Source organism: Lagopus muta, chromosome 1 (genome assembly GCF_023343835.1).
Source record: "Lagopus muta isolate bLagMut1 chromosome 1, bLagMut1 primary, whole genome shotgun sequence".
Taxonomy (NCBI): domain Eukaryota; kingdom Metazoa; phylum Chordata; class Aves; order Galliformes; family Phasianidae; genus Lagopus; species Lagopus muta.
In genome coordinates, this window is record NC_064433.1 from 168,106,558 (window position 1) to 168,128,563 (window position 22,006).

A 22,006-nucleotide genomic window follows, 5' to 3' on the forward strand; every position below is an offset into this window, starting at 1 on the left:
ACCCTCGTAAACTCAACAATAGGAATTGTGCCTTACTGAGGACTGATTTGCCCATCTAAAATATCCATTAAACAAAAACAAAAAAACCCCAAGCAGTGCTAAGTGCTTTTTTAATATTGCCTTTAAATTGATTTATTTAGATGCTTTGTTTTTTATGTGCAGCCCATAATGAATGCCATGCATTTACTGAATATTTGATTGAAGCATTTTTAAAAGACTTTATTCTTCAACATGTTTCTTGTGCCCCAGATTCATGTTGACTTCCACTGGCACAAGCATAGCTCCTTGGTCCATGCTGACTGCCTGCCAGCTGTGGGCTGCTGTTGGTCAACAGCCCCTGGGAAGCAGGATGAAGCTAATGGACAAGGGCAGGGAATAATTACATAGAAGGCTGCTGAATGCAGCCTGTAACAAACCAAAAATAACGAGTGGAAGGCAAGGAGGAAGAGAGAGGGCTGTGCCACATGAGCTGCATTACGACAGTGTGGGCTGGGCAGAAACTCAAGCCATATCCCATGGGACTCAGTCATCACTGGGTGCGGGACCTCAGCTTCCTACCCTGAGGATGCTGCCTGGCCAGCGCAGAGCTGATGTTGGGTGAACTGGAATATGGCATGGCTCTTCCAGACATACAGCACTTAAATGGCTCTACAGCACTAAAACTGCTAGCCAAGCAGTGCTAATAGCAAGCGTAGGACAAGAGGAAGCAGCCTCAAGTTGCACCAGGGGAGGTTCAGGTTCGGTATTAAGAAAAATTTCTTCTCAGTAAGAGCAGTGAGGAATTGGAATAGGCTGCCCAGGGAGGTAGTGGAGTCACCGTCCCTGGAGGTGTCCAAGAACTGTGTGGATGAAGCACTGAAGGACATGGTTAGTGGACATGGTGAGGCATGGTGGTGATGGGCTGATCGTTAGATGAGGTGATCTTGGTGGTCTTTTCCAACCTTAATGATTCTATGATTCATACAGCAGCATCCTGGTTTAACCCTAGGTGGAAGTTAAGATAGGGTTGAAAACGTGTACTTGTGTTTTAAAGGCTACCGCCAGGCTCCTTTTCAAGGATGAGTTAAGTAGACCCATTGTCCCGTCTTTACTGCATCATGAAGTTAAACAGCCCCATGATCTATGAACTTGAATCACATAGTTAATTACCCCACGCCCCCTCCCTAGTCCCCTTCCCACCCCCCTTTGCTCTTGGAATACATTATATTTCTTTGACAGTCCGCCGAGAACAATGTCTGCTTTTGTGACAGCGACATTGCCAGTGGTGTAAAAATCTATGCATCTGTCAGGTTTCCCCATGTGAAACATAATTGCTTAATTTCCATTTGAAAGTACATCCCTGACATTAGAACAACGTAGACACACCAAGGATAACAGTGATTTCCTGACACCTAGAATGGGGCATAATGCGGTAATAAATAAGTGCACAGAATGAATGCTCTGCACACAGAGGGAGCAGGTCTGAATTTACAGCTGCAGATGAAGTGTTCCTCAGGAAAAAAAAAAAAAATTAAAAAAAAGGAAAAAAAAAGAAAAAACCAACAGATTAGCATCAATGTGAGTCTATGTCAACCAGATGGCTTGCTGTGGAAAAAGAGCTTCTCTGCTTTATTCCAGTAACCCTGGCTAGCAGGCTGAATGTCTGAGATGAGAAGAGAAAAATGATCTCATTCGGGACTTTTTTTTTCCCTTTGCATACATGCAGCTTGAGCTGAAGAAGAGAAAAGCTCTGAAAAGAGCACAGAAGTTCTCCCTTGGCGGTGACGTGTGAGACCCTGTGGACCACAGAGAGCTCATGGACACAGTTCAAAAATGCAGAATGCGCAGCATGAAAGCACTGCATCACAGGTGGATAGGAGGGAGCCTTGGGGACATCACCTTGAGATGGTGATGTGCTGTTCTTTTGGCTTTTCCCTCTCTCATGTAGCCCCTGACAGACCTGGAACAGAGTTCATCTCCCCAGGCCCTAGTTCATAGAATTGTAGCACCATAGAATGGCTTGGATGGGAAGAGACCTCAAAGATTGCTTAGTTTCAACTCCCTGCTGTGAGCAGAGTTGGCAGCCTCTAAATCAGGCACTAAATCAGACTGTCCAGGGCTCCATCCCAGCTGTCCTTGAATACCCTTTGGTGCAGATGGGATATCTGCTGTGGTCAGGCACATCGGCCCCAACCTGCCAATGGACATAGCAATGGAGCACACAGGCAGTTCGTGTGGAGGCAGCTACATGAGCTGCTGCCTTGCCCTGGTCACCCTGCCTCATTTTACACATGTAATTGAATGCCTTGCTAGCTCAGTTCTCTCCAGAGTCACTGTAGACAGCAGAAGTGTATCTTCATTTGAGTGCTGACAAGGGCCCTGGTGGTGCCTCATTCCACTGATCATGGGAAGATGTAATAAGATTCTGAACTTGACCTGGAGTCAGGCAGGATGAGCCCAAGCTCAGCTACCTGCCTTCAGGGCAGTGAATGCCCTCCCATCTTGGGGCAGGTCAGGATGCCCTTACCAACTGCCTATCTGGGTCACACGTCACCTTCCCTGGAGCCACTGCAGGTTGACATCTGGGGAAGGGTCCTGGAAGCAGCAACTCAAAGAAAGCCAAGTGTACTTATTTGTACAGACTTTTGAGACCCAGTACTAGATTTATTGCTGTGGCTCACTACTAAATGTCAAGAAAACTCTAGTGTGGTGGTTTCTAAGTTGGGCCATGTCATTGGACGCTACTTTGCACAGCAGGAAATTTGGCTTGGGGTGCCTGGATTCCAGTGAGAAAAAAAAAGTGCATTTTAGTGAGGTTGTGATGAGAGCAATCCTGCAGGGAGATCGTAAAAGTAATTGGAGTGACTTGACCTGTCTTATCCGTAACAGCTGATAGATGTGAGTGTGAACCAAGGAATGGGAGACGGGAGTCCTCTTTCTCAATGGAGAAGGTGTGACGTTGTTTGACAAGGCCTGCTTCAAGGCGTCATTCACAGGGCAAGAGCTGAATCGTTATTTTTTCATTTTCTTTGTTTTAATTCTGTGCCCAGTGAAAATTTCTCACAGTAAGAAGGGAGGAGGATGTTTAACTTTGATTGGGCCCATGATAGAATTAATGTGCATGCAATATCCAGTCCTTGATTCTTCGCTTGTCTTTGGCAGTGAATGAATGTCTGTCAGTGCAAATGTCTACAAAATTACTATTTTAATGACCTGTTTGCTTCAATTAAGGCCTGGCTATTATCTTTCCAAGAAGCGAAGGACTGGGGAGGGGGAGATGAAGCGAGAGAAAAGAGTTGATCACTGGGACGCGTGAGCAGAACATTTAAGGGGCCAGCTGAAACCGAGAGTAGATTTGGAAAGGCTGTATGATGAATCTGTGACATTGCAATATTTCAATCATCACATTTCAGATTCTGGTTCATGCATCATTTGCTATGAAAGTTTTGAGATTTTAATCAGTGTTTCAAGAGTAAATTGATACAGCCTAATCATTTAAAATCTCTGGCACGAGACCAAAGTGTATTATGTTAAGTGTATGTTATGTATTATAAAAGCTGCTTGCTGAAAATTAATTGAGTATTCCCGTGCTAGATAATGTTTCTCTGTTCCCCAGAGCCCATCCCTTTGCGTGCGAGTGTTTTCCCAAGTGCAATGCAGATGCCAGACAAAAGGTGAATATATAACATATGTAAAAGACTGGCTCAGCACAGTATCAGGCCTGCTAACCTCCTTGGCTAGATTGTATGGCTGTTTATTTGTCTGCAAGATGTGTAGGAGGAAAACTCCCGGGTACGAAATAAAAAAAGTATTTTCCATAGAAGTGAAGCATGAGAGAGCCTGTGCCGTGACTCTAATTCATATAAAAAGTTGGAAAAGTGTTTGCTTTTCTCCTCATGCCTTATGTGGTCTTGGCAGAACAAGCCACACAAGTAAATGACACAGATAGCAGCCAGTGAGTCTAGGTAATGAATGCGCCGTCATACTGTGTACTCAAAGGCTTGGGAACTTCCCACATTCTTGTCCTTCTTTTTGTACCTGTGGCAATGCTGACAAAATGGATGTGTATGGAGATGAGGGATTGGGTACACCTCTAATGTGTCAGTGGATAGTCCCCAGCATTATTTGTGCTCTATGCTGACATTTCTGATGCAAACCATTTCTATTTGGAGGGGTTGGTTTCCCAGGGAAAATTGGGCCTCTTTTGCTAAGAGGGACTGGTTTTGGAGCCTACCCTACCTCCCTAGTGCACAGGCAATAGGTTAAAATACTTTTGGCTTAAGTTCAAATACCCCTGCTCCCTGACTCAGGGTTATGAACAGAGGCTCTCCAGCTGAATATCCCCAGTGTTAAGGCATTTTCCTCAGAACTCTGGCTGAAGCTGTTCCAATTCATATGTGTGTTTTAGCCATTCTCAATGTCTAGCATATGAAGATGCGTACCCACTGCCTGTCTCAAGTCATTCTCACACTTGCTTCCTCTTGACCACACTGAAGTGATTTTGATGAAGTGGAACATGGACATTCAGAGCATGTATCTACCCTCTTGAAATGGGTGGATCAAAGCTTTGAAGTCCATTAGTGCTAATGGATCTTGATCCAGCTTGCAGATACCTGCCCTCCTCCTATTTATTAAATAGTCTCTTGGTGAATATCGTACCAGCAAACCAACTTTTGAGGGCTCTTTCCTCATTGAAAAGGCTGCTGCTGTGTCACAGTGTTATATCCCATCATCTTTATATTAGCAGCCAAAGTGAAAGGCTCTAGACTTATTTAAATAAAAAAAAGTAATAAAACCTCCTCTTTTTTCATTTTGGGGCTCAAAGCAAAAGCTCTGAATGCTTCTGTTTACCATTTTTATTACATAATATTGGCATTCGTAAACTCTGGAATGAAACCTTTTTCTTTTTCTTTTTTTTTTTTTTCCATTAAAGAGCTCAGTATCAATGTTTCCTACTTTCCATGTATTATGACAAAACATTAAGCCCAGAATATCTGTTGCCATTGCTAAAGCACTGTGTTCTTGTGCGACTGGAAATCCACTCTCTTCATTGCTCCCTTTTGTACACCCTCCATAAAGCCAACTGGCTTCAGCTGTTGACAGATAATAGTGAGAACAAGAAGAGGTCTTAAAAAAAACTGCCAGGAAAGTCTCCAAGCAGAGCTCATTGTGAGCAGACCTCTCTCATTAGCTACCCCAGGAAAAAGCTCTGGTCAAGACAACGTGCCTCCGTCTCAGATGCCTGTGCTGTCCTGTGAGACTCCTCGTTCTTCTGGGCTCTGCTGGTTCATTGAGTCCAGCTCTGTCTGATAGAGCTGCTGCTTTGCTTCTGATTCCTGTTATTGCTTGCCACACTGTGAGTTCTCTGCACCACGCAGCAGAAGAAGCAATGACAAATCTAGAGCTACAGTGTGAAACTATGTTAGAATTTGCTTATGGGAAATGGAGGAAGACGAGCATAGTGTAATACATGGCCAGGCATGTGAGGTGGCTTGAAGAAATGTATCAGACCAAGGGAATAAGAAGGCAAAATCCTGAGAATTATGTTCTGACTGTGACTTGGCAGACTAGAGGTGGTGCTACAGAAGCACTGTGTGTATGCATTCTTATATTCCTTCGCCCACTTTGTATCTGTATTGACTCATCTGCTTCCACTCCTCCAGGAAGCCAACAGCAGTTTCATGACATCCCTTGGAGATTCCAGCAGTGTAGAATAAAGAACACTCTCAAAAACTCAGTGAAGGTCACTTGTGATTTTGAAGCAAGACTGTTGCAGGTAAGTGGCTCTTGGAGAGGCAGGCAATTTGGCATCAGCAGGACTGGTTGCCCAAGCAGCTTGGGAGCTGATGGCTTGTTCTTTGCAAAGTAAATGAGCCTCATACTAATTTGTCATCAGAACATAAAAATGTGAACTCTGACCAAACCAGATTAGTGCTGTACTCAATGGCAGCAGTGCTCAGAGCAAATAAGGCCAAATCAGGTCATAAAACCCTTTAACTTGTTTTAAAGTGTCCCTCATAGTGCATTGGCTGAAATCTGGCTTTCAACGTGGTTTTGCTACTGTCACAACCCAGCAGAGATGCCCTGTAGCTACAGTTGGATTTAATACTAGTATCAATCTCTGTTGACAGATCTCATTGCTGCTGTGTGGATCCGTCAGGCTAAGCATAGCTTTTCACTGGCATCAGCAATCATGAGATTTGCCCCAGGAACCTGCTGCACACCCAGGTCAGCAAAGCCATTGCTTCTGCCAGCACTAAACAGAGGTAAATCATTAGTGGTGTAGTAGCAGTACCAAAGGGGCAGATTTTAAAGGGACCTAGTTGCCTTGTTCCTGGGGCAATTACAGGAGTGGAGTGCATAAGTGCTGTGGAACACATCTGGCCCTTGGGGCATGCTTTTCACAGCATATGTATTACCTGATTCATCTGGACCATCCTCAGCCTGCCTGCCCTTGTGTGAAATACAACATCAGGGCCACTTTAAAGCTTGCAAAGAACAGTTGGTTGTCATCATCACGCTTCATCCAGCTGCCACTCTCCTGGCTGGGCTTCTGCCTGCTTAAGAAGCTAGAGGAGGCAGAAAGCAGCCCCTGCTAGGCAGAAGAGCTGAGATACCAAGGCCTGAAAAGAGTGCTGGGAGGGAAGGAAGGCTCTGAAAGTCCACTCTTCCTTAGATTTTTATTTTCTTTAACAAGCTTAGGCATGCTTGGTTTCTCCCGTACATGTATCACTGCCAAGTGGTGTCTGTGAGTGCAGCTATTACAGAGCTGTGAAGTAATGGGTCCAAAAGGGGATTAAACAGATTCAGGGAAGGTAAGGTGATGTCTGTAAAGCTTGGTGGTCTGGACCCAACCCTGGCGGCAGGGAGGCTATAAGTTGCTGATTGCTGGAAGCCAACAGGCTGTTCCAAGTGGAGCCTCAGTTGCTATGCTTCGCATTCTCAAGGATCTTCCCTAGGGAATTTCTCCTGGCCCCTACCAACGTGCTGAGATAGATTGACCTTTGATCTGCCTTCATATTGTTATTTCCTCATGTAACTTGGACACAAAAGTAAGAGATGAACTTAGCCGTCCTCCTCCATCCCTAGATCCCAGCATGCCCAGCACATGCAGGCTCAGCAATCCGGGCTTCTGCAGGCTGAAGGCTAAAGGCTACATGCATCATGGAGGAATACATACATCTCCTCCTGTTTTCATAGTTTGATATGCAGTCTTTTCCAAACAAAAACCTTTTGCTCTTAAGTCTATTGATACCTTATTCATGTAGACTTTGTGTTGTGTCCTTCAGTTTCAAGCTCTTTGCTGGAGACATACCTCTTCTGGGCCAAGACAGTGCTTCCCTTTTTCACATGTATGATTTCCCAAGCATGAGTGTATCTAATTGTATGTTTACTGCTTAAATTTTACTTTCCATCTGCTTTCCAGTAACATCCAGTCATGTCATTCAGTGTGCTCATTGACAGCCAAGGTATACCTTGGGCAATGTAATTTTATAGAATCATAGAATGGTTTGGGTTGGAAGGGACCTTTAAGATCATCTAGTTCCAACCCCCTGCTATAGGCAGGGACACCTCCCTCTAGACCAGGTTGCTCACAGCCCCATCCAGCCTGGCCTTGAATGCTTCCAGGGAGGGGGCATCCACAGCCTCAACGGGCAAACCTGTTCCAGTGTCTCACCACCCTTACAGCAAAGAATTTCTTCCTAATATCTAGTCTAAATCTACCCTCTTCCACTTTAAAGCCATTTCCCCTCATCCTGTTGCTACATGCCATTTTAAAATGCCCCTTCCCAGCTTTCCGTCAGCCCCCCCTTCAGGTTCTGGGAGGCCACTATGACGTCCTCCTGGATCCTTCTGCTGAAAAGCCCCAGCTCTCTCAGCCTGTCCTTGTAGGGGAAGTGCTCCAGCCCTCTATTCATCTTTGTGGCCCTCCTCTGGACCTGCTCCAACAGCTCCATGTCCTTCTTGTGTTGGGGGCCACAGAACTGGAGCAGCACTGCAGATGGGGTCTCATGAGAACGGAGTAGAGGGGCAGAATCACCTCCCTTAACCTGCTGGTCATGCTTGTCTTGATGCAACCCAGAATACACTTGGCCTTCTGGGCTGCAAATGCACGTTGCTGGTCCATGTTGAGTCTTTTATCAATGATACCCCCAAATCCTTCTCTCAGGGCCACTATCAAGCCATTCTCCACCCAACCTGTATCTGTGCTTGGGACTGCCCTGTCCAGATCTCTCTGGCTGGCATGAATTTAATATATATGAATTTAATTTATTGAAGGACTTTACATATTGAAGGGGCTTTACATGAAGTATAGACGAATTACTCAACACAAAAAATATATTGAGCTCACTGCCTCAATATAGCATTCAGAACAACATTGTTTTACCTGCTACATACTGAAGCAGCAACTCCCCTGCACTTGCCGTTCTGCTTACTGGCTGCAGTGCGGTGCCCTCACTTTGACTCCTTCCTCACCTGCATGCCGATTCTTCCTCAAAGATCATGCAGTCTTTCTCCCTCTCTCTTTCTCTTCAGTTTCTTTTCTTAGATTTTTTTCATGGCTTTGGTTTCACTGTGCTCTACGCAAGAGGAAACATCGAAGTTATGACAGGGAGGCCGTAAGGCAACACTGAGACCAAGAACTATCAAAAAGAAGTGAAAAACCTAAATGTCTGTGCAGCACCATTAGTTCTGGGTCCATTTTGGTGAACAGAGCATTGATACTCAAGGCAAAATCTCAGTAAGGGTTCTTGCCTGTGTTGTAATGAGTTCTGGGCATAAGATGTTCTCAGCATACTATGTCCTTTTGTAGAGCATTGCATAAAAACACCTGGCAGCGTAAACTCCCATCCTCCACATAATCAGTATACCATGGAGTACTACTGGTGAGGGGTCTGGAGCACAAGTCTTATGAGGAGCGGCTGAGGGAGCTGGGATTGTTCTGTCTGGAGAAGAGGAGGCTCAGGGGAGACCTCATTTCACTCTACAACTTCCTGAAGGGAGGCTGTGGTGCAAAAGGGTCTGGCCTCTTCTCCCAGACAAGTAGTAGGACCTGAGGAAACGGCCAGAAGTTGTACCAGAGGAGGTTTAGGTTGGACATTAGGAGAAACTTTTTCTCTCAAAGGGTGGTCAGGCACTGGAATGGCTGCCCAGGGAGGTGGTGGAGTCACCGTCCCTGGCAGTGTTCAAGAGGCGCCTGGATGAGGAGCTACGAGAGATGGTTTAGTGCTTGTGGTACTAATAGGAATGGGAGGGTGGTTGGACTAGATGATCTTGCAGGTCGTTTCCAACCTTGTGATTCTGTGTCTGTGTCTGTACTTCTGGTAAGAGTCATGGAATAATTAAGTTAGAAAGACTTCTAAGATCATGTAGTCCAACCATCAGCCAATCTCCACCATGCCTGCTAACCATGTTCCTCACTGTTACGTCTACATGGTTCTTGAGCACCTCCAGGGACGGTGACTCCTGGACACCTCCCTGGACAGCCTGTGCCACTGCCTCACTGCTCTTTCTGAAAAGGAATGTTTCCTAATATCTAACTTGAATCTTCCCTGGTGCAACTTAAGGTCCATTACCCTCTTGTCCTATTGATCTGGAAGAAGAGGCTGAACCCCACCTCACTACAACCTCCTTTCAGGGAGTAATAGAGAGCGATAAGATCTCTCATGAGCCTCCTCCAAGCTGATCAATCCCAGTTCCCTCAGCCTCTCCCCATAAGACTTGTGCTCCAGGCTTTTACAGCTTTGTTGCCCTTTTCCGGACACACTCCAGAGCCTCAGTGACTTTCTTGTAGTGAGGGACCCAAAAACTGAACCCAGTGCTTGAGTTGCACCCTCACCAGTGCTGAGTACAGGAAGGATCTGCCTGAACTGGAAGAGATACCAAGAACACATTTGCTTTGAGAAAAGAAACTATTCTTACACAGCTGTATGGAAGGTGAGGTCTCTGGATGTTATCTAGCTGTTCAAATGAATTCAAATAGAAAGCCCCAAATCCCCATTCATAATGGACAGAACATGAATAACAGCTGAACCACTACTCAGGAATGTCAGGCTGCAGGACTAGGGTTCAGTGATACCCTCCGTAATGGTAAATTTCATTTATATACCCAGGTTCCATGCACAAAACAAAACTGTGACAAACAAGAAAACAGGAAAATGAGTGGTTTGAAATAAGATTGTGAAGGTTCACGTTTATGATTTCTGATCTGATTTGCTCAGCTTTTACTAGGAAATATATTTCATGATTGCCAACTTTACTGCCATTCGGCCTCTGCTCTTTTCTGGCTCATGCATCATCACCAGAAATAAAAAGTCCTGCAACTGGAACTTAACGATTCCGCTGCGAGGCATGAATCAGAAATGAATCCAGAGTTCTCTCCTACAGCACCATTAGCTCTGCAGTGCTCATAAAAATCATTGGTTGCTAGCAAATTTTTTGAGCAGAAAAGAACTTCACAGGACTTCTCAAAAAGAGATCCATACTAGACTTTCAAGACTTAATTTGCAAACTTGTTTTGCTGTTTGTTATGGCACATTAGAGTACTTATTACTGGTGTGAAAACACGAAGGTGTTATATGTGGAGCACAGCATGTGGCATTTCATGACTCTTTAATGAGTATTTCTGTCTGTTTTCATGGGATCACACGTCAGTAATGCACAATGCAAATCAAACAGACTCTATGGTGCTCAGCTCTCAAATTGCACTACAATAGCATTTTTTTCTTCTTTACATAAAAACACATACATATATTGACCTCACTAACTGGACATTGTTTTTCCTGCCAATAAAATCAAAATTATTCTGGATCGTGTATTGCAAAGAGATGCCCAAAGTGATGAGGTTGTAAGAATCTGCTGAGAACCTCAGCTTTACACAGGGAGCAGAGCAGGCCAGCTTCAATCATCTGTGGCACTGTTACACGGCTGAGCAGATATTGGACTACAGAGGCAAAGTCCCATTAGCACCACCAGAAATTATTTCTGAACATGGAATGCAAAGGAGAAGTCTGTATTTGTTCGCTAGGGGAGGAAGTAATGCCACAGTAAGAAAGCTGTTCTTGCAAATTATTTATGGCTGAGTTTGGGGATGATTAGGACTTGTGCCAGGTATTAAATCACTGCAGGCCACGGAAATTTTATTTTTAAGCATTGCTCTTTTGGATGCCCCAAAAATTGCTTTAGCTGTGAATTATTCTGAAAGAGCATGGACAATAAAAATGTGTGAACCATAAATCAGAGCCAATGCCTCCCTGCTGGAGAACCTGAGTACAGAATGGGAAACCAAAATTGGAACTACTAAGAAATGGGTTTCTTTTTCTTCTGCAAGTACAGGCAAGCGTAAATCCTAAGCCTAAGTGTTCAATGGGGTTGCCTCAACTACTCCACAAACCTATAGGCATCCACAGAAAAATCACCTCTGTGTGCCCAAGCAACTTGTCTGCATTGTCTATGTGTGTTGCTCTCCTCTCCTGTCAGTTCTACCAGTCTATTGAGTGTAAAAGCCTGGTTCCAGCTATCTGTCCCACATTTAGCATGGCAACCAAGTTCTCATTGCTCTTGAGCTGCAGCAGAGAGGACAGGACCAAGTTGCTCAAAGAATCTCTAGCTCCTCAGTAGCTCAGCACTCTCCAGGTAAAAGAATGAACAGAAAGAGAAGGGGAGTCTGCCAGCAAAGAAGTCCAAACAGAGAAGGCAGTGGCTATTCCACTCTTTCCAAGTCATTACTTCACACAGCACAGCCTGTTATTTGGAGAGCCCATGGAAAGCTGTCCAGGCAGGGAAGCACACTGCTGCTGAGAGGTCCACCTCCACTCATCAGCAATGGGCGCTTGTGTGAGCAGAACTTTTGTGAGGAGTTTTACAAGCTGAGTGGTAGGGGAATCTGAATTTTAGGTGGTGGATGGAAATACTAAGTAATGTGAGAATAATTCTGTTCATGTGACCTATGTCTGTGGGTGGCAGCATTTGCACCTTCATTATGACTTCCCTTGATGTGTTAGATGTTCTGGGTTGTCCCAGTGGAGCACCAACACATTGATTTGTGTGTTGAACTGACTGGTCATATGAACACTCCTCAGTGAAACCTTCAAAATAGCCTCTTACAGGTAATATAAATATGTTCTTTGCCAAATGACTGCTCTAGCCAGAAGTTATGGGAAAGAATACATTCAATTTGGTTTGTTCTATTTGATACTTCTTTTTCCCTACCTAAAAGCTGTTGGAAGGAGTGTGACTCTCCTTCAGTGGAGTTCTGCTGGCAGTGTCAATAGATGTAAGTTGTAAAACAAGCTGCACTTTGGCATTTTTCTCACCAACAGCCCAAACCAGCACTAGTCCAGGATGGATCCCAGCTCTGAATCATAAGCATGAATCAAAAAGAAAATGCGATGCATCACTTAGCTTCTCACTGTTGCCACCTGCAGTATTAGCAGTACTTCCTGAGCCACTGTGCCATGCCAAACCTTGAATGGGCTCTTCCCCACACCCCATTCCAGGGGCGAAATAAAGACTTACTTCTCCACAGGCACTCATGCACTTTCTTGCAGAAACAAGGACTTAGCTGATAGGGAGTGCACTGTTTGAAGGAGAAGAGGATGAAGGTGTGTAGCAGTATGGCTACTTTCCCTCTTCTGACCCCCTGTATCTTATCATCCTCACTCTGGTGACTGTAATTTGCAGAAGAGAAGAGTACACTCGCTTGTATCATAGCAAGCATTGCTTCGGACATCTCTGCACTAGATTTTCTTTGCCCAGCATTTTGAAGTCAGTTCTTCGCATGTACAATTAGTGCAAGGTTTTTATACTTTGTCAGCGAAGAGTTACAATATTAAATATTTTCAACACACCAGCTAATGCATGCCCTTATGTAAGCAGCTCTTGCAAGAGAAGAACAAGTTCAAAATAAATCATTACATCCATTACTTTGTGTCTGTGCACAAGTTACTAATTATCTCTGAATATAAACACCAATAAAGATAGAGTCTATTTCTGAGTATTTACTTCTGCAAATTGTCAGTGACCTGACTACTTGGCTACTACGTTAAATGATTGTTCCTCTGTGTTAATGTATTCCAGACTGCAAAGTCCTGCCTGCTCTAAAATTAAAGCTCTGAATTCAGCAGAGCATGTGGATGTTACCTCGAAGTGAAAGTGTTGGAATTTCTGGAACTTGAGGTCTTGCTTGAAGTATCTACTGATAGATAACATCTATTTCAAAGCAAAAATTCACTCAACCCTACCTGAATGGGCTTCTTGGTCATGGGGATCATGACCTCTTAGGAGGTAAGTCCCACACCAAGTCCAATTGGCTAATCTTGGTTCATGGTTAGCAATGGGGACGGGGACTCAATATTTATATCCTGTTTCTCCGACTTCATGGAAAGAAGTTCTAGTAAAATAAAATAAAACAAAATAAAATAAAATAGAAGTACTTGTTCTCTTTGACCCACTGACATCAATGGAAAGGCTCACATAGATGTGATATGGACTCAGATAAAGACTCCATTTCCATTGATGGTACAGGTGTTCAACCATCGAAATGATAAAGAGAGACATAAATGCTGAATTAGAAAAGTTCTCTTTTCACAGATTTCTCAGATACAAATTTTTAGTTATTTTCTGCATGGACAAATGAAAGAGAAATGGAAATGATCTCTGAATTCTTGTTTCAATACATTGAAGAGATAGCAAGAATGTCAGGTTGCAAAAACTGATGGCTGAAGGAACTCTGATCATCCCAAATTTTCAGCCAATTATTTCATTTTGTTTTATCACCACCCATTCTGTTTTGTTAAATGGAATAAAACTCACTGTTCAATAATAATAATAATAATAAGTATTATGGACATTGACTAATCAATCAAACTTGGATGGGCTCAGAGCAAGTATTTGTGAACTGTGAGCAAATATTTCTGTGTCATGCTGTGGAGGTGCACTTTTGTGGAGCGGAAATTTAGGCTTCTGCTAACAAGATACCTCCAATCCTTTCCCACTCAGTGATTCTTCTGCTAATGGAAAGTAGTGTGCTGTAGTGGGATGGGGAGAGAGGGGAGATGTGCCCTGCAGAACTGGGCACGTGAGGATGGAGATCAGGACTCAGGAATTTAGGAGTACTCTTATACTGCCACTTCAGCTGTAATCAAAGAGTCGTTTTGAAATCTATTTTCAGTGAAAAATTAAACGTGTATGTTTGCAGAAATAACTGCAAATTCAAGGTTCTAAAGTAAAGAAATGCAAAGCAGCAAAATACTTGTGCCAGACACCTCAGACTGGAGTGACTAACAGCACTTTTTAGCAAGCGCTGCATGGGACTTCGCTGATTTAGTAGGTTCCAGATTGGAAGCAAAGAAATACCCACACCACAGATGCCTTCCTTGTTGTGAAGGCTTCTACTTCTTCCTATCTACTTCCCCTGTCCATGCCCTGTAATAGAACAGTTGCAGGACTTATTCAGTGGAACAGAAACAGAGACACTTGGAAGGTTTTCCAGACATTTAATCAACCATCATCTTCATGGAAAGATAGACAAGGTGTAATTTTCAATAAATTCTTAGGAACATGGACAGAGCTAAAATCATTGTAAGGTTGCATTAATGAAAGGATGTTTGAATGTGGGCATTGGCAATGCACCTTTACTGCCACTTCATTCAGTGCTAAAAATCCCACTGAGAGCAGCTATGACAATGCAAATAGACATACATGCATACCACAGATTATACTGGGAATCTTGGGTGCTCCTTTGAATGCAGAGTGCCAAAAGGAAAAGGATCTCCAGAAGAGCTGACATTCTGTATCATGCATTTTTTCCATAAATCATATATTTACAAAAGCTCTTCTTCAGATTGTTTTTGTTTGTTTGTCTTTGTTTGCTTTTGTTTTTGTTTTATCCTCTCCATAATTTCAGTCCACAAAGAGAGAAGTGAAAAGATGCCCCGGAGCTACACTATGGATTGGTTTGTTCATGGTTTAGATGAATTCTCCTGTTTTAGGAACAAAAAGTCATGATGAGTTTCCTTATACTGAAAATGGCGACAATAACTGTTAGATCAGTAGTGGCAAAATATTTATCTAAACAAGTCCCATATATCTGATATAAAATGCCACAATGTGTGTCTGCAGATATGTAAAAGAGGGAGACAGGGAAAGATTGAGTCCATGGTGAGAGAGGAAAAGAAAATAAGGACCCTCTGCATGATGTTTAGAGTAAATTTCTCAGGCAGCTGATGTTTATATCAGCAGTGTTCCCATCAGATTAAGGCACGTAATGTAGGGACATAACCATTGTTAACTTCCCCTCGTAATCAAAGGGAAAAAGCAGTGATACATGCTGAGGTCCTGTGATACATGCTCTGAATTTAGAAGCTCTAAACAGAGTATTCTGTAGATTTTCCTTACGCCACTAACTATAGAGGGGTCTTTGGTTGACCGAATTCTTGATTCCCATGCTTCAACTTCTGACAGAACTGTAACTCTACAGATGCCAGAATTCCACTTCAATCTCAGTTCCTTCATTTGGGAAATGCTATAGCACCACTTAATGATGAAGGTCACAAAGCTCAACATCCCAATCCTGAAGTAGATGTCATTTTTTGAGACTAAGCTGGTTTTCATTTCCCAGGCAACACAATCATCAAGCCAAGAACGTGGTGCTCCAACATGAGATAACAGAGGTTCCTAAAAAATTAGTAATAATAGTAATAATAATAAAAAAGATCTTCTCTGCATCAATTTAATCGATTTCACTATAGAGTGAGGCAATTATTTGTGCCAGATGGGGAGCCAGCCCATAGATGTATTGCTCTGCAACAGAGGTTTGTCTCCATGTTCAAACTAAAATGTTGCCTTACTGCTCCATCAAGCACAGCATGAAATGGAAATAAACAGCAAAATCTTCTGTCTTCAGCTCTAAGCTTTTCTGAATGGTAAAGATGACAAAGAGACTGGAACATCTCCCATATGAGGAAAGGGTGAGTAACATGGGTCTGTTTAGCCCGGGGAAAAGAAGACTTAGAGGGGATCTGATTAATATTTATAAATACATAAAGGGAGGTGGGAGACAAATGGATGAGGCCAGGTTCTTCTCGGTGGTGCGTAGTGATAGGGCAAGGAATGATGACCTAAAACCTGAACATAGGAAGTTCCATTCTAACAAGTAGGAAAACTTTGTTATGGCAAGAGTGATAGAGCACTGGATCAGGCTGCCCAGAGAAGCTGTGGAGTCTATTTCTCCAGAGATATTCAAGACCCGTCTGGATGCCCACCTGTGTGACCTATTGTAGGGAACCTGCTTTAGTAGGGGTTGGACTCAGGGATCTCTTGAGGTCTCTTCCGATTTCTGTGATTCTGTGATTCTGTGAATAGAGTAGAAGATTCTGTAACAGAACACAGGATAAAACAAACTTTAATATCAAGGAGAAGATTTTGAAAGGCATAAGCGATGCTGAAACAAAAGTGCTGCTGAAGGTGTTGTGTGCTTTTCTGCTCTTTATAAGTCCAGAAATGTTCTTTCTCTATAGCAAATCCCAACTAATTGGTCAATTGATCAAAATATATTTCTTTTTCCACAAAAGTGTCTTAACAAAACCAATATGTAGAAATTCGTCAAACATTTATATGGGGTGATGCTTATGAGAAAGTGAAAAATATTTATGTTTTCAGATTTTCAAGGAAATCTGAACTACTTCCATGAACTTTCATTTCACTTTGCCTACAGAAGTGTATTTTATTACACTTTTCATCAAATTAATGAACTGAAAATGTGCTCAGCTAATTTATTCTGGTGAAGAAAGAAATCATACAGCAATGCAACATTTTGAAATATTTCTAAGAAGCAGGTGAAATGTGTTTGGTTTTTTTCCAGCCCTAATGATTTCATGCAAATACATTGTCCCTTTCTTGTTGGCTGCAACCTTATCAATGTAAAAGCAACAAGTGATATGCCAAGGATGAGCCATAAAAACATGCCAGAGAGAGTGAAATTTGCATGCCTGAAGCCAGGTACAGTCACGTGCAAATTAGCAATGTTCATATGAATCTTAATTTCCCAAAATAAAACAGAAGAAGACCTTAGTTACAATGTTGTTACTGCTCTCCAGTGCCGTATTTCTGCCCACAGTATAGTTTTATGGAGAATTCTATGAGTTCAGAAAGTAAGTTTTGTGAAAAAGCTGCCAAAAAAAGTCTGCCCATACTAATATAAACACTGTTCTTATTGCTATACAAAACTGCCTTGTATAGTGCTGGAGCTACCTGAGTGATTTCTGAGATGGCACTATCTTCATTACAAATGCTCTGAAGGCAATAGTTGTAGCTGTAGTGTGGCTCAGTGGAAATGGCAGTAACTTACTGCCTCAGCCTACTGAAATTCTGTGGCTGACCAAGAGTGTATTATTCTTTAATTGACAGTGGAAGAGTTCAGAAGGAAACCAGAAGTGGTCACAAAGAAGCAATGAAATGCAGCACATCTGGGAGCATGTATCAATTCACACTGTGTATGAAGCCATGATCCTCAAAACTAAGGTCTTGTCTTTCTCCAGTGTACACACAAACAGAGTGTGCACTTGTGGTGCATTTGTGGAGGCAACAGACAACCAGCAGCAGCTCAGACCTGATATCTGAACTGTTATTCTGTTAAGTTATTCCTATAAAGAAAGAGCTGCTTCTTCCTCCTCCTCCTCACCCTTCACGATATCAGTGTCCCATCTGACACCACCAAGGGTGTCATTTCCTTCGCTTCAGGCACTTAGAAAATTTAACTGAGAATAAATATTATCTCTTTCGCTGGTTGTATAAGCAACCACAGCAATTATATAACTACAGAACTTCCTTTCAGGATAAAATGCATGTAGAATGATAGAAAGATACGTAAGGAAATTCAGAATGTGTATTTTTCCTGAGAAGCTAACCCAACAATTTAAACTATAAAAATGTAAGCTAAGCAAAATTTAAAAACACTGCAATATGAAGAATATAGAATATGAAGAAAATAGACTCACTGCATATCACAGTCTGACTGCATTTGGACAAGAAATCCTCTCCCATCAAATCCAAACTCTGCAGTCCTTGCATAAATCAGTGACTTCATCTTTGGTGACTCACTGCCTACAATATTTATATTCAGCAGACTATATTCCTCGTGGGAAAGTGTCTGTGCTGCTGAGACCTATATCTCTTTCTGATCCTTGTAGACAAGGTAAAGAGGATGTTCCCTCACCTTGCCTTAATTCCACACACTTTGCACAGTATCCCAGTAGGATTTCTATCCTCAATTACATAACAATGTTGAACAGTTCTTCATCTCCTGAGAAACTTCATCTTGTGCTGTCAAGGGAATAGTGGAGAGAAGAACGTATGTGGGTGCGTTCGTGTCCATGATGTGAATTCTCTTGGTAGACTGTTATAGCACAGTACACTAAGATAACAGGAAGGCTTAAAGATGAGTACTTACTAAGCATGAGATGGCAGTGGTGCATGCAATATTCATTTAGCTCCAGTCTCCGAAAGAGTGATGATGCATTCTTTTATTACATGCTCATACACTCTTTTGTGGATACTCTCTCCCATTTTTGGTTATGTTTTCCTATTATCTGAGCTGGTCACCCAAGGCTCCCTTTATAGTCAATAAGAATAAACTGGCATTTCTGCAGTACAATTCACCTCATCTGAAAACAGACAACTAAAATACGACAGCCGAATCACACTTTGGAAGTACGCTTCAGTCATTTACACCTGCATAAAATATAGCCACTTGGCCTGATTTAGCTCACAGGCAATTGCCCCATATAAAAGGCAGGATAAAGCACAATCCAACTCATCCATTTCTATTCCTCTTTAGACTTCAAGGCAGTAATATTTCTGAGAGATGAAAAGAAAGCCAAACTGGCAGAGAAAATTGCTTACAATTTCCCTCATTTCTGTAGATCCTTGTATGCGACGCATTATCTTTATGAAAGGCTTCATTTTCTGAATTTGTATCCATTCTTCTGTTTCTCTTTGGGCTGCTGAACTTCTGCAGCGGAAGGAATTCTGCATGCTTCTCTCTCCCTTTACGCTCCTGTTCTGTTCCTCAAGAATTTCCATTGTTCCTTCAGTGTGGAAGAATTCTCTGGCAACATATTCTACCTGATTTAAAAGCAATCACAGATTTGTATTATGGCCTAATTGTTTAAGTACATAAAAATTATTCTACATAAAATACTTCTTTTTTTTTTTAACTTATTGATGAAACTTTTATTGTCTTTCTAGCTTGACTTGCCTTTCTACTGTTACCTATTTAATCAGGAGCACTATTTGGTATAAAATATGCCATACAAGAGACAATTTAATACACACATTTAATAGTGATACCACATTTAATAGTGATTTATGCTTCCACGAGTTTGTAAATCTCTGCGAATTTTACTCAAGGCATAATGATCCCAGATTTACACCAGAAGAACTGAAGTAAACATCTGGCTCAATTTCATTGAGAGTAAGAATGGTTCAAACTGTGACACTTTTTTGTGCATGTGTTGGTGGAGAGTAAAAAAAAGCCAAGAAAGAGGCTGTCTTTTTGATTTGGAAACATCAGGCAGTTTCATAGTTATATTATTAAAAGCTGGGAAGACAATTTTTGTTTCCCATTCCAAACATGAAATTATAAACCCAAACCCAAAAGTATTCATTTGACCTTATAAATGCTGAGTTACTTTCAGTCTATGTTATTTATGGAGTATCTATCACTGTATAAAGGCACTAGCTGCATGACCACAGCTATTTGGATATGTTAAAACATATGTTAAACCATAGGACTAAGAGTAGCAATTACTAACTTATATTGTGATTTCCACTGCCCAAAACAATGTGATGCTCACAATAATGCATACATATGTACAGAAAATAAACTGTGATCTTCAAATGAACAACCAGAGCTGTCTTTTTGCAAGAGGATACATCTTAAAGCCCAACCAAGATTTCATGCACTTGTAAGTGTAGATAATGCAAATCATGTGTTGACTCCAGTGCACAGTATTTCTAGACACACTGATATGGTTTACAAATAGTTTAGGCTTTGTTCATGAAGCCTCCTCTAGGTACAGTTTTGTTGGTAAAGGGACTCTCATTTCCAGCCTGCCCAAGAAGGTTCTTACCACCATGCATGCTGGCTAGATTTGCCAGCTGTGCTACTTGTCATAGAATCATAGAACCATAGAATCATAGAATCATTAAGCTGGAAAAGACATCTAGAATCATTAAGTCCAACCATCAACCCATCCCCACCATGCCTGCTAACCATGTCCCTCAGTGTTACGTCTACATGGTTCTTGAGCACCTCCAGGGACGGTGACTCCACCACCTCCCTGGGCAGCCTGTGCCACTGCCTCACTGCTCCTGTAGTGAGGGCCATAAGGTCATCATATGCAGTGCAGATCATGAAGGTGTTTTTGTACTTCTCCTCTCTGAAAAATAATCTCTAATCTCTGCCAGCAACACAGAGGGAAAATCATCTGGTCTTGTTTTCTCTGAAAATAATCCTTCTGGTTATAGGGTTGGGCACACGAAAACCAGAAAGCAGGGCCCAGCACTCTTTAAATTTCTTGATTTAACAGAAGGAGTTCCCAATTGGCAATAAGGAAAAAGTGGATCTTCAGAAAGGTGAGAGTTCTATACTTTTTCCCGGAGGTGGTTTCTCAAACAGAAATGCAAGTGGGAGAAAAGCCATGTGAGAAAAGAAAATATTATCTTCACCTCTTTAGATAGCTTTATCTCTTTGCGCTTGTTTATCCTAAGCATTTTCATCTCAGCACATAACTACTTACTCCTTCCCTGTTGATAAGGAAGATCCATAGACTCTCTCAATTGAAAATAATAATAATAATAATAATAATAATAATAATAATAATAATAATAATTTTATTAATTTAATTTAATTTAATTTAATTAATAATTAATAATAATAGTTTAAAGAAAAAAAAAGGCAGAAAGCCACAAGCAGTGGTTCATCGGAGATCTATTCCTCTGCATTTTCTGAACTTGAGCAACTTCTAAAAGGCCCAGACAATACCCCGTCCCTGGTGTGTCAGGTGCTGCAAAAATACACCCTGATAACGACCCATTGCCACAGTGGGTGCATACAAAGGATACCAAGAAAGAAAGATGGCATGAGTTAAAGGAGTGGTTAACACCGAGGCTTCAAAAGCAAGTTTTGGTCACATAGTTTGAAATAATTCAAAGGACTTCATGACCAGATGTTTTAAACTGGTAAACGAAAGTCACAGGAAGTTTCCCAAAACTTTGACCTTGTGTTATGATCAACAGAATTCCCATTCAGGATTGAGGGTTCATCTCCTGGTGCCCTACTGTACATTAAATATCACTCCTATCTACCTAGCAATGCTCCTCATGGGGACAGAGCCTGTCATAATTGCCTTCTAGATCTCGTCAATCAATGACATAAAGCAGGCAGAAGTAAATAAACTCAAATTTCTTCCCAGTGCAGCTGCTGAGGTTGATTTAATCTTCAATCCTTTACAGTTGGCCATGTAGACATTATCAAAGCAGCATAAAACCTAAGAGGGTGAGACAGGTTTTCAGTCTACTCACAGAGTGCTTAAGCACATGACTCCTTTCTACTTACGACCAAGAGCACTGGATTCAAGCACCTCTGGGTATTCAGCCATCTGGCTGAATGGCACATCGCTCTGAGATAGCACACGTGTTTCGAAGAAAAGATTTGCAACTTATTCCACTTGACTTTGGATTGCTAGAAGTCATGCATGTAAATCAGAGCTAACTGCCAAAGGACTGTTTATAGGCTGAGAGAAAGGCATTTTCAGAAGGTGATTCATCCTAATGCAAAGATGACAGAGAAGATAGTGCAATAGGACAAGGGGGAATGGCTTTAAATTAAAAGAGGGGAGATTTACATTAGATGTTAGGAAGAAATTCTTCACTGTCAGTGCTGTAAGGTCCTGACACAGATGCTCAGAGAAGCTATGGGTGCCCCAACCCTGGAGGTGTGGGGCCCTGAGCAGCCTGAGCTTCT

At 42.1% G+C, this 22,006-nt stretch overlaps 1 long non-coding RNA gene across 1 annotated transcript; it reads right to left on the bottom strand.

The window, feature by feature from the left end:
- Positions 1-14,481: 14,481 nt before the first annotated feature.
- Positions 14,482-18,095, bottom strand: LOC125690455 (uncharacterized). The gene is made up of 3 exons (XR_007375684.1): positions 17,979-18,095; positions 16,245-16,355; positions 14,482-14,963 (listed from the first exon to the last, which is right to left on the bottom strand). It is a non-coding gene; the product is annotated as an uncharacterized LOC125690455 (long non-coding RNA).
- Between the last annotated feature and the right edge of the window lie 3,911 nt (positions 18,096-22,006).